The sequence below is a fragment of the Crocodylus porosus genome, unplaced genomic scaffold (assembly GCF_001723895.1).
Source record: "Crocodylus porosus isolate Cpor-Errol unplaced genomic scaffold, CroPor_comp1, whole genome shotgun sequence".
Lineage (NCBI taxonomy): Eukaryota > Metazoa > Chordata > Crocodylia > Crocodylidae > Crocodylus > Crocodylus porosus.
The window spans coordinates 63,109,906-63,125,654 of record NW_017728886.1 but is presented as its reverse complement, the minus strand read 5'-3'; the positions used below and the strand labels follow the sequence as shown (position 1 = coordinate 63,125,654).

The following is a 15,749-nucleotide window of genomic DNA, read 5'->3' as shown; positions in this document are numbered from 1 at the left end:
TTGTAGCTTTTCATAGAGTTAAAAGATCTCTTGAAAAACTGTGGGGACCATTTTGACTCTCCCTTTCTATAGGGAAGACAGTATTTTTTATCAAATTAAAGGCTGCTGCCCATTATTGTAGGTTCTGTCTCCATGTAAAATGATGGACAGTAAATGAAACTACTAAGATTTCATGGAATCTCTGGCATGTCTTAGTTTTTAAAGTAAAAATAACTTGCTTCTGGTAGGATTTTTATTTTTGGTTTTTATTTTATTTTATTTTTAATTTGTTGCTAATTGCAGCCAGAGTCTGCTATCCTCACGAAGAAGGACTCTCTTTTTAAGGATATTATCTACCAACAGATTTTGTGTTGCTTTAACAAATCTGTTTAGAAACAGATAGGTACTACAAACCGTTAGCTGAGATGCAGTTTATTGGTACAAGCACCTTGATATCCGTATTTAGTTTATTTTCTTACATTTAAGGGAATAGGCCAGATTGATATAAGCACCTTTATGCTGGTATAATTTTACCATTTCCACCACATTTGTCTGTCTACATCAAAGCTTAACAAAGCTTTCTAAAGCTTAATAAAAACAAAAATGTGTGCATATAGACCAGGCCTCAGTTTCAGCCTTAACTTAATCCGGCTGCTCTTGTTCTGAGGTAAATCATCTGTTGCATTGCAGGGGTTCCTTTTTTTAATTACATTTTTATTATATTTTTCATTTCTTATTCTGAGAAGAACCAGTGTGATGAATGGAGACAACTAATTTTTATAGTGATTGCTAATACAAATAGTCAACATGCACTGAAGCTATTTTCATAATGAGTCGTTTTTCTAGTCTTAGACCGCTTAAAAATATTCAGTCTGTAAGCTCTTTTGTGTTTAGAATTTTTTATAATTACTTTGGGTCCAAAGAGCCTAGCCATCTTTCTCATTATGTGGCTGCAACACATTTTGAACCACAGGGTCTCTTCCCTTTTTCTTTTGACCAGACCAAGCAGTCTTCTTCAAAAGGGCTTCCTCTCTCTTACTTAGTTTCTATATTCCTAGTGAAGACCCCTTCAAAAATTGTCAAAAATGTCTGGATGCTGACTAGAAGTGCCTCTAGCTCTTTTTCTTTGGAAGGTCTTTCTTGGGAGCCATTAATGGGCCTATGAAGTCACTGGGTTATGGTTTTGTGTGTGTGTGTATATATATCTGTACCCATATCTGTAGATATCCTCCTAGCTACAGCACTGCAGACACTTTCATAAATTTCATAGACATTAGGGGTTGAAAGGGAACTCATGAGGAAGTCTGCTGGGATCAAATGATCCCAGCAAGGTAAGCATCCAAACGGTTTTTGAATGAGTGCTTGCACTACCTCTTGGGGGAGTCTGTTCTAGACCCTGGACACTTGGACTGTAAAAAAGTGTTTCCTTACATCCAGGCTAATTCAGCCTTCCAGAAGTTTGTGGCCATTAGACCTTGTTATTTTTTCTCCCAGATCCTAGTGCACACCCCTTATATATTTATAGGCTGCGACCAAGTCCTCCCTGAGTCTCCTCGTCTCCAGGCTGAAGAGTCCCATGTCCCTCAGCCTCTCTTTGTCAGGCTTGCTCTCTTGGTCTTTGATCATGTGGGTGGCTCTTCTTTGGACGTTCTCAAGCTTATCCATGTCCCTCCTGAACTGGAGGGCCCAAAACTTGATGCAGTACTCCAGCTGTGTCCTCTCTAAGGCCGAGTAAAGTGGGAGGATGACATCCCTGGTTTTGCTTGAGATACATCGGTGGATGCATGCCAGAGTTTGGTTTGCCTTGCTGGCTACAGCATCACATTGGTGGCTCATGCTCATCTTGTGGTCAATCAAGACCCCAAAGTCTATCTCGGTTGTGGTGCTAGTGAGTGTATCACTGCCAAGCCTATGAGTATGATGCTGGTTTTTCCTCCCAAGGTGGAGCACCCTGCACTTCTCTATGGTGAATCGCCTTTTCCCTGAGTGTCAGATGTCAGCTGCCCTGTTTGATTTAGCAGGGGTACAATGTTGTCTTTGCTCTTTCTCCGATTTCCCACATATCTGAAGAGGGACATTTATGGAGCTTGAAAAGGATCCTGTACATGCAAGTATTTGGATAGGGTCTCTCAGTTCCTTCCTATATAACCATTCTATAAGATTGTGGATATGCTGGTGGTGAGATTGGGACAGATTTCTAGAGTCTCTCAAGCCTGCTGAAAAAAATTAGAAGTTTCTTTCAGATCTAATTCACTTATGATTCTAAATTCTGCACTAGAAACCTGTGAAGTTTCTAGAAGTTTCTAGAACCTAAAAAGTTCTAGAAAAGTCTGCACTGGAAATCTTTTACTGTCATAGCTTCTTGGTATCTTACTGAATAAGTTTCAGGTCAATTTTGTGAAACAGGCCGTAGTTACAGCAATTATTGATATGTATTGCAAGGAGAGGGCCAAGGCCATCCACAAATGTGCTCCATTGGTGCTTCCATGACATACAGCTGCTAGCTTGGAAAACTAGACTGAATTTGCTACAGGATTAAGGGTCCAGTTCTATTGTGGTAATGGATAAGAACCCTTTATGTGACTTTATTTGGGTTTTTGTAGTATGACTTTACTTTCTATATAGAATGTGGGGTTGCTGTCTTTTTTTTTAATAGGTGAGACCTAGAACTGGTTGAAAAGTCAGTCATGCTTTCTGGGTACATTTTTTCAGTGGCCTGTAATGTCTTTTTGGAACCGATAAATGGGGAGGTGGCCATTTTTAATTAACTGATATCCCACAGTATCTTGCACCAGACCATGATGGTGAGCCCGATGTTTTACTGGACTAAGAATAATTCCTGATTCCTAAGCATAAAGTCTTATAATGTTCTCCTGCTCCTTATTTTAAATGTAGAGTGCAACACCAGAAGTCCAACATAAACTTTACCTCCTCTTCTTTTTCCCCTTTGTAGTTGTTCTTCTGTACCAGCATTAACTAGATTCACTAGTTCATATTTTGCAGCTGTGATTCCTATCCCCCACCCCCTGCTCTCCACTGGGGTGCTGCTTATCAGAAAAATAGAAATCTATTCCTGCTTCAGAACCTACCTTGAGACAGATCTTGAGCCCTGGACAGATTTCAACCACACCCTTGTCTTTCCTTCAGAAAGCTACCACGATGTACATCTGCTTTTAGATTTCTCTGCTCTGAGGCATGGCCAATTGTTCACTATCAACTATCTGGCCTAAGTAAAAACAAAAAAAAAATGCAGGTACATCTTAAAGTGGAATTTCCAGAGCAAATTTTATGGGACACTTTTCTTGAAAATTATTACACACTTATTAGACACTATGAAATTGAGTAAACTTATTAGCTTATCTGTTATTTCTGCTAACCAGACTTACTGCTCAAATTTAAGAATTCCAATTAGGAACACGGGAGTGACTTGTTGAATCCAATTTTGCAGTTGCAGGCAATGCAATAAATGTGTGTGTGACCACCGGGCTTCAACTAACCATTCTCGAGTGGCTTTTGCCTTGCAGGTAGATGTCAAACATCTGTTGGTATCTTGTTGGTATTGGAGTAGCTCTCTTCTCTCCGTGTCCCCAACCCCGTTCTCTCCTGCCATGACTTGATGTTCCTCAGTGTAAGGGGCTGGTTCGTGGGATACTCCATGGCCCAGGATCCTTCAGCAGTCACTTCACGGGGCTCCACCACCCCATGCGCCCCAGCCTTACACCACCTCATCTGCGGGTCTTGTTCCCCAGCCGTGGAGTGACACTGCCTGGCCTGCCCTTAAGCGACCATGACTCCTGGTCATGGTGATCACCGTCAAGCTGGACCCCATAGCCCTCCTCATCTGCTCCCCTCCCTTCAGGGAATGGAAAATCAAAGAAAAACTCAGGCCTCCTGGAGGTTTCCCTTCAGCCTCAATCTGCAGACACCCTCCCCTCTCTCTCCCTTAGCCAGGGTTAAACGGACAAAACAACCAAAAGAAATGCTGCCCGCCCAGCGTCTCCCTATCTGCTAAGCAGTCTACTCCGAGCCCTTCCCGGCTCCCTTCAGGCCCGTCCTGGTCCGATCACTTCCAACAGTCCCGCCTCCTGCTCAATACTCTATTTGCCTGGTGGTGATGCCCACCCCAACTGTACCCCCTTGGGGCTCTCCTGGGGTCTCTCCTCCCTGTCAAGGCTGTCTCTGTGCCCCATTTCCCCGGCAAGCCACCTGTGGGTTGCCTCACTCCCTGGTATCCTTCCCGCCGTGTCCTCAGGTGCTGTGCCTCTAGCTCCAGCGTTGTCCGGGGCAGTCTCCAGCTGGGAGGTCTGTTTCCATTCCGTCTGCACCTCTGCCAGCTCTCCTGGCTCCACGTTGTTTGCAGCTGCCACTCCTCTCGTTGTTGGTGACGGTTGCTGCTCCTTGCCTGGGCTATACACCCCCTCCACAACTGCAGCTGCTGTTTTTATCACTGCCGGCTGGCGTCCTTCCATGACATCACCAGCTGGTTGTAATTGAATAAAAAGGTGGCTAACAAGCCGCGCGGGCTCCTCCCTCCGCCTCGTGCGCATCTCGTCCAGAGCTGTAGGTGAGTCCCGTTTACTGCTTTGCTTCCAGGGACAGTGTGCATAAGAACATCTATGCTGGCCTTTTTGCATAGCACAGCCACAAATACCCTATAACAGACTTAAGATCTTAAAAGCTCAAACTCAGTTTTCCAGTCAGTTTTCTGCAGTTAATTTTGTTATTTGAGAACACTTAGGTGGTGCTTTTATATCTGCTATTTCCTAGCTCTTTTAGCATGCCTAGTTTAATTAGAGCTGGGTTAGGCCTTTAGTGGACCCTAGTCAAACAAACTGTTGGATCCTGGGGCAGTTGAGACACCCACCCCTCTGGCTCTGCCACCTGTGGGGAGTGGGGCTCAGAGCTGCCACTGGGAAGCAGCTGCTGTGGCGGTGAGGCCGGTGGAAGGGAAGGGAAGGGAGGTAGATAAGGTCATTTGCGCTACTGCTGCTGTGGAGGGAAGGATTGGGGTCCCTTGCAGCTCAGGGCCCTATGCATGTACCCTATGCATTAATCCAGCCCTAAGTCTAATAACTGCTGTTTGAGCCAGAGTCTGTTGTTCTCATGTATTTTACAGATCCTATTACATGTTCTATTGTCAGTTTCCCATTATTTTTTGTTTCCTTGCCCAGACTGATGTTTTGAATTTACTCTTGATTGGGAAATGGGACTTTTTGAACTGACTACAGTTTCAAACTCTTATGTAAAACACTGAGCAGTTGGGTTCTAGTTTATGCAGTGTTTGTTCTTATTAATTAAATGAATGGGGTTACTTTTGACTAAATGCCCACCATTGTGAATGAGTCATATGCTCAGGCCCTTGTGATCGTTTAAAAATCTAGTACACTTTCTGCAAGAATAGAGGGGTAGCGTCTGGTCTCGCTTACATTAGGTTTTAGCCATTGATGCCAATAGCAGTGCAAACCTATAAAGTGGAGATGATTTATATATGGGACACTTGCAATATATCAACTACCTTTTTATATTATATAAGAGGAGATGAGTAAGAAAGAAAATTTAATTTGTTGATCACATTGCACTGTTAAATTATTGGCTTCTCTGAGAAATGGAAGAGTTCATAATATGATAACTAGCTTCTAATTAATTGTAGTTAGGAAATCTTTAGTGGGGATGACCAGGACAAGGGTTGAGGGAAGCAGATGTTCCACCCAAATTCTTTGCTGTCTGAACTTATTGCCAAGATTAAGTGTAGAGGTGGTTAGCACTGTTAGTCTGAAATCAGGCAGAAGACAGAGCAGGGTGGCACTTTAGGGTGTGTCTACACGTGTGCTTTAAGGTGCATTACCCTATTTTAATGCACATTAGAACATCACAAAAATCATGCTCTTTAGCATTAAAATAGGCTAATGTGCTTTTTTCTAGTACCTCACAATGGAGGTACTAGGTTTAATGCTCATTACCTAAAGCACGTTAATGAACATATAGACGGACCCTTACAAACTAACTGGTTGCATGCTCTGACAAAGTAGGTGGTTGCCTATGAGGGCTCATGCCTCTCTGAACCAGTTAGTCTAAAATTTAGTATCCATTTAAGGCCCTACTTTGCCTTTTCTACTCTGAGTTTTTAATAGCTAGTTTTTAACATGGTGTCACAGAAAGGAACAGAAGGAAGGACCCCAAAATGCCAGGGGGGAACACCGGGGTCAGGAACCCTCAGAGGGAAGTGAAAGGAAAAGGGAAATATTTACCTACAGCAGGACCTGTGGCAAAGGCAGAATCTGAGGAGGGACCTGCGCGGCTCATCAGCTGCGCCTTTATACAGTTGCGGCTGGCTGATGACGTCAGCCGCAACCTCCAGCCGGTGGGATAAAAAGGGCCGCTGGCAAGGCAGAAGGGGGCAGGAGAGGTCTTCTTAAAGCCCCTGTGGGGGCAAAAAGTGCTGGAAGTTGCTTCTCCCAGTGGGGGAGGACGCAGCAGAGCACGTGTGGGATGCGGTGAGAGAAGCTGGGAGCCGGAGGCAGTGCCCCAAGACCGGGAACCTGGACGAAAGGGCAGAGGGAAGCAGGAGGATCCCAATGCTAGTGGCCACAGCAAGGGAGCTGGAGGGGCAAGCACATTTCAAGACACCAAAACAGGTGGGACCATTGAGGGCACTGGGAGAGCTGAAGAGACATACCAGGTGGGAGATGGGAGGCAAGAGCAGCGTGAGGAGCTGTGAAATACGGCCCTCGATGGCATAGATGTGACCCAGTGGATGATGTGGGGGCAGTCGTCTGCCAGTGGACCACAGTGGGTCCAACAAAACCGAAGGCTGGTCAACGAGTGAGAAAGAGGGTGGAGTAGCCTTCAGGCCACCATGGCCACATATAGAGCCAAACATAGAACCCTGATATCTGGGGTGGGTATTGGTGACTAGGCTGGGGGGAAGCCAGGGAAAAGGGGCAGCTGGGCCCCTCAGAGTATAGCAGCAATTTTTCGTTTGTATTTTATGTTTCCTATGGTTGGTGGGGTTGAGGAGATAGAGCTTGTGGAGCCTGATTGTTGTTGGAGCCTCAAAGTGGTTGGCAGCCTCAGGTAAAAGAAGACCGCTTCGGAGCATGGGTAGGATATTACAGGCTGTTTTCATGTAAGCCGAGAGGACCATCTCGGCGAACATAATCAGGGACTCAACGGTTGGGGATCTGGCCAGAAGGACATCTGTGACTTGTCAAGGCTGGGTGTAAGGGTGGGGTAGAGGGGAGGTGGAGCCTTGCAGAAGACTGCCAGACAGACGTCTCACTGTCAGGAGACTCCCAGTGGTCGGACCCTCCACTGAAGTAAGATTCAAAGTCATGGCAGGAAAAATTGGGGAAGACTACACCGGAGGTAAACCCCTACTCGATGGAACACCTGGGATGGACAGGCGAACACCACCGAACATCCAGGCCAGAGTGGCATGTGACCAGATGTTCAAAGTCAGACAGGCACACCTGATTTTCATCATATGTCTCGAAGTACTTTATAAAACCAGCCAGCATCATGGTCCCTGTTTCTCAGTTGAGGAAACTGAGAAGGGGAAAATAAATAACTTCCATAAAGTTGTGTAGCTGGGCAGTGACAGAACAAGGAGTAGGTCCTACCCTCTCCAGCTAGTGAGAAAGGAAGATATTGCATGGGCTTTGTGGTGAGTGACTGTCTTTTGGCAGTCCTTTTGGTACTAGGTTAGTATAGCCACAAAATCTGAGATAAGAGGCTATACAAGCTTTTTAAAGCAGATGTGTCAAACCTATGATGTGCAGGCTTGATCCAGCCCATGAGTTTTGACCAGCTCCGGCCCCATGTGGTGAATGTTATGTATGGGCTGGATGTGGTGTTTTGTGCTCCAGGGGGGTTAGTCTGAGGCGCAGCATGCAGCCTGAGCCCTAACTCCCTGTGCCATATGCAGTGCTAGGTCCAGCCCGTGCACTGCCCCATGCTGACCCCATGGGCTGTGTTCACAGAAGGCCCTGGGGTCAGCTGGTCCAGCACATGTTAAGTGGGACAGGACTGCCCGCACATGCTGCATGCAGCACGAGCGGCCAGCGTGGGGTGTGCGTTCCATATGAGCCCTGTCAACCAGCCCTGCAGGCAAGTTTCAGGCTGGGCAGGCCTCCTCATGGAGCATATGCCGTGTGCTGGGTGCAGTGTGCATAGCACATACAGGCCCTGGGGCTTGCTGTAAACATAGCCCCAGGGGCTGGCATGGAGCATGTGCTGCCAGTGGTACAGGGGCTGAACCCAGTATGGCACCCTGGACTGATCTTCCTGTGCTGCCTGCAACACTGGATCCAGCTTGTGCGCTGCTGGCAGTACATGTCTTGTGCCAGCCCCTGAGACTGGTGCATGTAGCATGCAGGCACTCTGCAGTGGGTCAGTCCTGGTCCAGCCCACAGACTGGCTCACATTTGGGCCAGATGAGTTTGACTCATCATAATGGAACAACAGACTTGTATGTGGAGTGAATGAGGCCTATGACGTTTGAGACTACCAGGATATTTAGTAGCATGTGTGTAATATTATGTAACAGCCTAATTCTTAGAGTGCTAGCCTGACAAAGGGGAGATTTAAGTAGGCTTTCCTCAGGACAGAAACCTGTGGTTAGAGCTCATAGTGGGCTCTGAGTTCTGGTGTCTGCTCTGATTTATGAGGTTTTTTTGGTTTGCAGGTTTTTTAAACCTAAAAACTCTAATGAAAAACCATGCACACAGTCCTGGGAATGTGAAACAGAACCTGGGATTATTTTAAAGAATATGCTTTGTTCTAATTAAAATAGCTTTATTGACAAATATGAAAAGCTATTTAAATTACTGTGCTCTGGTGAATCTAGAAGGAAAAATGGGCTATCATTCCCCTGACCAGAGGTATTAAATGAAACAGCTCTCTAAAGTTCCTGTTGTGGTGAAAAATGCAATAGTATATAAAAAATAAGCAACAAGACTAAGCTGTATCAATTTATAGCTCTTTCCAACTAGGTATAAGAAAAATATTTGTATTATCCAACAGGGGGCATAAACACAAGAAGAGAAGAGAAAACTGCACATAATTCTTGACCTTCTTTCATCACATGTAAACATTCCCACCTGTGCTAAATGAGTGCAGAATGGTACAAGTCAGAATTTTCAGTTCCCACCAGTGATAGCAATTTGCACTTACTTTGGAGTAACTTACTGCAGGTGCACAAAATGCAGGACAATGGAAAATCAGCCCATTGGTTTTGTTGGGGAAGATGCAGAGCTCTACACAGTGACATTTATGGAGCAGAAGGACATGGAATCCGAAAGTAGAGGCTAAAGAATATTGAAAACATGCAACAAAATTTTCCAAGCCTGTTGAAATGTGAGGTGCAACCAACAATATGGCATAGGATTCTATGGATGTCATGTTACTCTTGCTCCAAAAGCAACATTCACTTACTGAATTCTGTAGTCATTTTTTCCAGGGGAACATACATATTGTTTAGTTTTGCATTAGCAACAACCACATTTTGTTAGGTTCCATTTCCTGTTTGGAGCCTTTAGAACAGAGATTTTCCAACTCTTACTGTCTTCTAAAAGCATCTTTGTCCTGTGGGAATTTATGAAAATAATGTAATTGATTTCTAAGGTTATGGGACTGGGTCTTACTGCTCAGTATTTTAGAGGGGATCTTCAGATACATATTGATCAGCTGTCTTGGAAGATACACTATAACTTTTGCTTAAGGAGAACTAGGAAAAATCTTTTAGCACAGTTGATTTCCTGAAGGAGGGTAAAAGGAAACAGAGGTATGTAAACAAGGAGTCAGAAAAAAGTAGAGAATAGGAATGAATGGAAGAAGTGCAAGGAGAAGTGAGATTTGTGGAGGTTGGAAAAAACAAAAGAGCAGGATAGAATCAAGGAAAAAAGCGAGGAAATAAAAAAAGGGATAGAATAAATTTATGTAGCAGGAAGAGGGCCTCGAAAATGACCAAACATTGGCCTGTCTCATAGTATGTGTGCACCCTAAGTAAAGGATCACAGGGAGGGAGTTTGATATAGTACTTAGAGTACCATTTCGGAATTCAAGAAATTTGGGTTGTATGTCTGCTATACCTATTGATTTGGATGATCTTGGGCTCTGCTCCTCAGTTTCCTCATCTGAAATGAGAAAGTGATTTGAGAAGCTATTGAGGAAGAGTGGAATATTAAAGCTTTGTAGCAATATGGGGAGAGTGGTAGATATGCTGGAGGGTAGGGCTAGGACTGAGAATGACTTCGACAAATTGGAGGTTGGGCCAAAATAAATCTCATGAGGTTCAATAAGGACAAGTGCAAAGTCCTGTACTTAGGACAGAACAATCCCATGCACCCATAGGCTGGGTGCTGGCTGGCTGGGCACCAGCTCTGCAGAAAATGTCCTAGGCATTACAGTGGACAATAAGCTGAACATGAGCCAGTAATGTGCCCTTGGTTCCAAGAAGGCTGACAGCATCCTGGGCTGCATTGATAGGTGTGTTGCTGGCAGTTCAAGATAAGTGATTATTCCCTCTATTCAGCACTGATGAGGCCACACCTGGAGTACTGTGTCCAGTTTTGGGCCCCCCACTACAGAAAGGATGTGGATAAATTGGAGAGAGTCCAGCAGAGGGCAACAAAAATGGTTCAGCGACTGGGGGACATGATTTTTGAGGAAAGACTGAGGGAACTGGGCTTATTTCGTCTAGAGGAGACTGAAAGGACCTTTAATAGCAGCCTTCAACTACTTGAAGGGGGGTTCAAAAGAGGATGGAACTAGACTGTTCTCAGTGGTGGCAGATGACAGAACAAGGACCAAAGGTTTCAAGTTGCAGCAAGGGAAGTTTAAGTCGGATGTTAGGAAGAATGTTTTTACTTGGAGGGTAGTGAAACATTGAAACAGGTTACCCAGAGTGGTGTTGGAATCTCCATCCTTGGAGACAAAGCTTTGGCTGGGATGATCTAGTTGGGGCTGGTCCTGCTTTGAGCAGGGAGGTTGGACTCAATGACCTCTTGAGGTCCCTTCCAACACCAAATTGTCTATGATCTATGATCCTATTACATCATTTTTCCCATAGTGGTGATGCCATGAGATGGATTCCTCTGGTAAGTTTTACTTTATTCTGTTTGAAATTTATCTGAAAGGAAAAAAAAGTTGAGAACAGACTTTGGATATGTGTGGAAGGTTAATTATTACATATTATAGAATTACTCCTGGTGCAATGGTGACTTAATTGGTCTGTGTTCTGTGCTTGTCACCAGTTTGCCAGCAGAAATTTATTTTTGTGCTTTGCACCCAGCTTTAGTAACCATGAAAAATCTTTTTTACAACATCTAAAGTTATATGACCTTTTACTTGTTTCATTCAGTTGAATTTTCACCAAGCATCAAGTTTCTTTTTTGAGAGAACTTATTCTCAGACCTCTCCCCCGCTTACAACATGAACTTGACGTACAGATGTAAAAACACCCCAAAAAACCAGCATTTTACATTTGGCTTGGATGCCCAGAAGAGGCACTGTGTCATTTTGACCCGGCTTGCCCAAGGTCTTGTATAGATTGTGCGTTTCAGTGGGGCATTTTGGTCCTTTTATATAATAGCTGATTGAATCGGCTTTTAGATAAAAGTGCCAAAAAGCCCTGCTGAAGTGCCCAATTTATACAGACATTGGGTTAGCAGGGTCAAACTGACACAGTGCCTCTTCTGGTAAAGCACCGGTGCTTTTGGGAGGGGGAAGAGTTGGAGTTTCTTTTCTTTTTTTCACATCTGTCATCAGCCTTAGTGTCTTCGTTTTCAACCCACCTTTGCATTACTTTTATGGTGTTCTGAATAACTCTCTCCTAGTCCATGGCGCTTGATTCATTTCCACCATCCAGACTGTTCTTAAGTCATGAAGTGAGTTGTAACCCAGGCTAGAGCTTGCTCTAGCCCATCCAGAGGTCTCGCTCAAGGAGTGTAGAAAGTGAAGATCGGGGCCAATGTGTATAAACAAGTTGGTTCTACTGCAATTTTCTATTAGAAACAATTCTTGAGAGTGATGTGCTGCCTCCAGAAGCACTGGTTCTGGAGCTGGATGATTGCTGTCTCTGATCACACGTACCCAACATTACTGGGAAAGCTGCATTCTCACTCCGTCCCCACACACTTACGGCTCCTTCCCCATATGCTTGAACTATGGTATCAGAAAAACAGCACAATTACACAGCCCCTTGATGCGACTGCACGCTGCTTTCTCACACAATCTGAAAGCCTGACAAGCCAGTGAATGGGGGGGAAATGCTGAGGTACAAAAATAGGGAGAGAGAGGAAAAACAGTGCAAATACTAAAGGGAAAACTCAAGGGAAAGAGAAAATAAGGGAGGGAGGAAAAGAATGAGAGAGAGGAGGAAGGGTGGAAAGAGGGCTTCAAAAACAAGGTAAAGTGATAGGAAAATAAAAATCAAATGTTCGGTAGGTGCTTGCTTTGTAAGGAACAGGCAGAGGGAGCATTTTACACCTCTGATCCTGGTCTCTTCGTCAGTTCTTTTTGGTGTCTGCCTTCATCTTTCCCACTTCTCGTTTTGTGCTCACCTCCTTTACCTTCTGGAATAATTTAGATTGAAAGTACGTCCTGGAGTTGCTTACACCTCAGACCTCTAAGCAGCCAACTCCACAGGCTGGTAGAGGACTTCAGTGAAGCCAGGGGTTATCCCCCCAGCTCCCGCTGAAAAACGCCGCTTGTGTCTCAGAGCAGCTGAAGGAGAAGGGATCGGGGCCAGTTCAGCCTGGCAGTAGATCGCATCCGCGCCAGCAAATGCCACGGTACCCGTCCAGGGGAGCTGTCTCGGGGGGAGCCGGGTGGTTTCTAGATGGGAGGCGAGCGGAAGGGGCCGCGCTGCCGGCCCCGCTTTCCCCAGGCGTTTGTCAGGAGGGACTTGGCTGAGGCGAGGGGGCAAAGCGGGGCAGCGCGGCCAGTGGGTGCCCGGGGTGGGGCTTACGGCGGGGCCGGGGCAGGTCCCTCCTGGCCAGGGGGAGCGGGAGGCGGAGGAAGAGGAAGTGCGGCGGCAGCCCGGCTCGGAGCTGGCCGGCCCCGCGGAGGCGCCGCCCTGTCCCCGCAGCGCCGCCCCGGCCGGCGCGGGCTGCTGCATGGGCACAAACTTTCCGCCTCGCGGCGCGCCGGGCTGCGCAGCGCCCTGAGCCCGGGAGGGAGGACGCCGCGCACCGTGCCAGGTAGCGGGGCTCCCTCCGTGCCAGGCAGGGCTGCTGAGCTGCAGCTCTACGGAGCCGCCTGGTTTCGTCCTAGCAAAGCCTGATCCAAAGCCTGCCGGAGCCACTGAACCAGACAGTAAGTACAAGGGGGAGTCCCTCTCTGTCCACCCGCCCTGCGGCGGGCTCAGATTCCCATTTCGAACGCGGCGCACTGTTCGAACGTTCCTTTTGAGAACGCTGCGCACCTGGAACGTTCCAGCTCAGAATGGTGCTGGGCAAGCCCGGGACACTTCAGCTCCCTGCGCCCGTCTTCAGTCTGCTTATGCCCGGGTCACGGTTTCTGCCTGTCTGCGTGACACCGGCTCCAAGGCACGGCTTGAGGGAGGAAGGAGCAGAGGCTTGCCCGGCTCCAGGCGGCAAGACCGTCGCCCAAAGCAGCGCGCGCTCCTGTGTGCCTGGGCTAAGTTCTGCGCGACAGCTTCAGTCTAGGTTCAGGCAGGGGCGCCCGGGGTACGTGGTTGGGCAAACCGGTACAGTCATCGTATGTCAGTGTTTCTGGTGTGAAAATTCCTTAGTAAAGTAACAGACTCAAAAGCTGTGACACACCATCCCGTTTCCACTCTCAGCCATCAGTGATGTGATAGAGAAGAGAGAGCACGGTGTTAAGTTGAAGACAGGCAGAACGTTTATGCCTTTCTGAACATATTTGCCTTCATCCTATCTGCTGTGGTAATAGCTTCTGTTATTTTCAGATACTGGATTCTGGGCATGTCTTTCAAGTCCACTTTGTTTCAGCAGGCTTCTGTTCATGTAGAAGGTGTTAACGCAATACTAGGGTTATTAAATGCACATACAGGGATGTGTTTCTATAATGTGAATGTGATATAGATACTTTCCTTCCATTTTTTTCCATTTGCACCCTTGTCAGAGCTATTAAGTTGCCCACTTTTCATCACTGCATTTGCCCTTCACACTTCTGGAAAAGGGGCAGCAGGCGGGATGGATTCCCTTTTGAGTTGATCCTTTGGCAACCTGGAAGCATCACAGGTTGGTGTCAAGAGATGGAAGACATTTGTTCTCTCTTAGGACTTGGCCTGCTTTCTCTATGGCACTCCCAGCCATAACTGGGACAGCAAACTGAACTAGGGGCTGCTGTTTAGCAGTACAGAGCACTGACCCCAGGTTGCCATGCTGGCTTAATAGACATGTTTTGTTCTAAAAGGAAATATTTATTGGGAGTAAAGCTATAAGAATTCCATTACACTGTATTTCCCAAACTTCATTTGAAAACATTAGGGGATATTTTATCAAGTTTAAAGAAATTGCCAGTTGCTCCATTTGGAGTCCTACATACTCAGATTTTTTCCAGCTAAATAGAAAAATAATTAACATTGCCAAGACTTAAATGATATCCAGTTTACAAGGGGAAAATATTGTAAAAGTTTTTACATTTCCATCTTGGTGCTTCCAGTCCATTAGCTTTTGACATGTGTAATTAGTTTTTCACAGTACCACAGGTCACATTTATATCTTTAATTCTTGATATTTCTTAAAGGATTTTATTCTCTAGTGCTGCTGTTGTTATTTTAAGAATCTAAGGTAACCTCCGATTTAGTTAAATTCAGGAAGGGGTTTTCCATTGCTTGAATGTTGGTATTCCCCTGGCTTTGCTGTGAAAATATAGTGCAGAATGAGTAAGTATAAATGTCACGAGTTACTTAAAGCAGCCCAGAGTTGCAGTGGTGGGAAGCTTAGTTATACTAAATAATTCACTCATAGGACTGTGATGGCCCTCTTGAGTCACTGAATTCAGACACCAGCCACATCATATAATCTCTTTCATAACCTGATCAAGTTCCTTCTTAAAACTGAGTAGGTTTTTTTTTGTCTTCCCTGAACATTTGGAGCCTGTTCCAGAACAAACTTTCATGGTTCGAAGCCTTCCTCTGATATCCAACTGACATTTATTGATGGAGAGTTTATACCAATTTGTTCTTATAAGAATGTTGAATCTTGTAAGAACTTCCTTGCTGTCCCAGTCATGTCTTGTTGACTTATCTCTTTTTAGCTTAAACAGAAGTTCTGAGAGGGACAAAACTCCCTTGTTGTATTTATAGAGAACAATGGGATCCCTTTTCCAACCATTTTGCTATGCAAAACAACCCCAGTTCTCTAGCCTTCCATAAGAGAGACCTGTCTTTTCCCCTGATCCCAGTAGCCCTCTTATGAACTTTTTCTAGCTTGAATTAATCTTTCATGAACTTGCAATATGCAGAAATGGCATAGTATTCCTGAGGAGTTCTCCGGTGCTTTGTACCATGGCATTAATACTTCTCCATTCGAAATAGCTTGCTTGATTTTGATTCTGGGGTTGCATTTGCCTTTTTCATGGCCACGTTCAATGATCAACTAATTATTTTACACCTAAGTTTGTCTTTTTCTCTGTCATTTTAGACTGAAGAACTCCTGGTTTATAGTAGGCATTCTTATCGGTCCCTAAGTGCATAGATTTCATAGACATTAGGGCTGGAAGGGACCTCGGGAGATCATCGAGTCCAGCCCCCTGCCCAAAGGGCAGGAAGTCAGCTGGGG

General features: G+C 45.6%; 1 protein-coding gene across 4 annotated transcripts in view; it reads left to right on the top strand.

Annotated features, from left to right (window-relative positions):
* The first annotated feature begins 13,038 nt into the window (after positions 1-13,038).
* RFTN1 (raftlin, lipid raft linker 1) overlaps positions 13,039-15,749 on the top strand; it is a 143,902-nt gene continuing 141,191 nt past the window's right edge. For 2 of the 4 annotated variants that reach the window (XM_019535647.1, XM_019535656.1), the window contains exon 1: positions 13,039-13,178. The gene's annotated coding sequence lies outside the window, so the exon portion shown is untranslated. Of the gene's footprint in view, positions 13,294-15,749 lie in introns of all 4 variants that reach the window. The other 2 variants (XM_019535631.1, XM_019535640.1) reach the window with 1 other exon arrangement.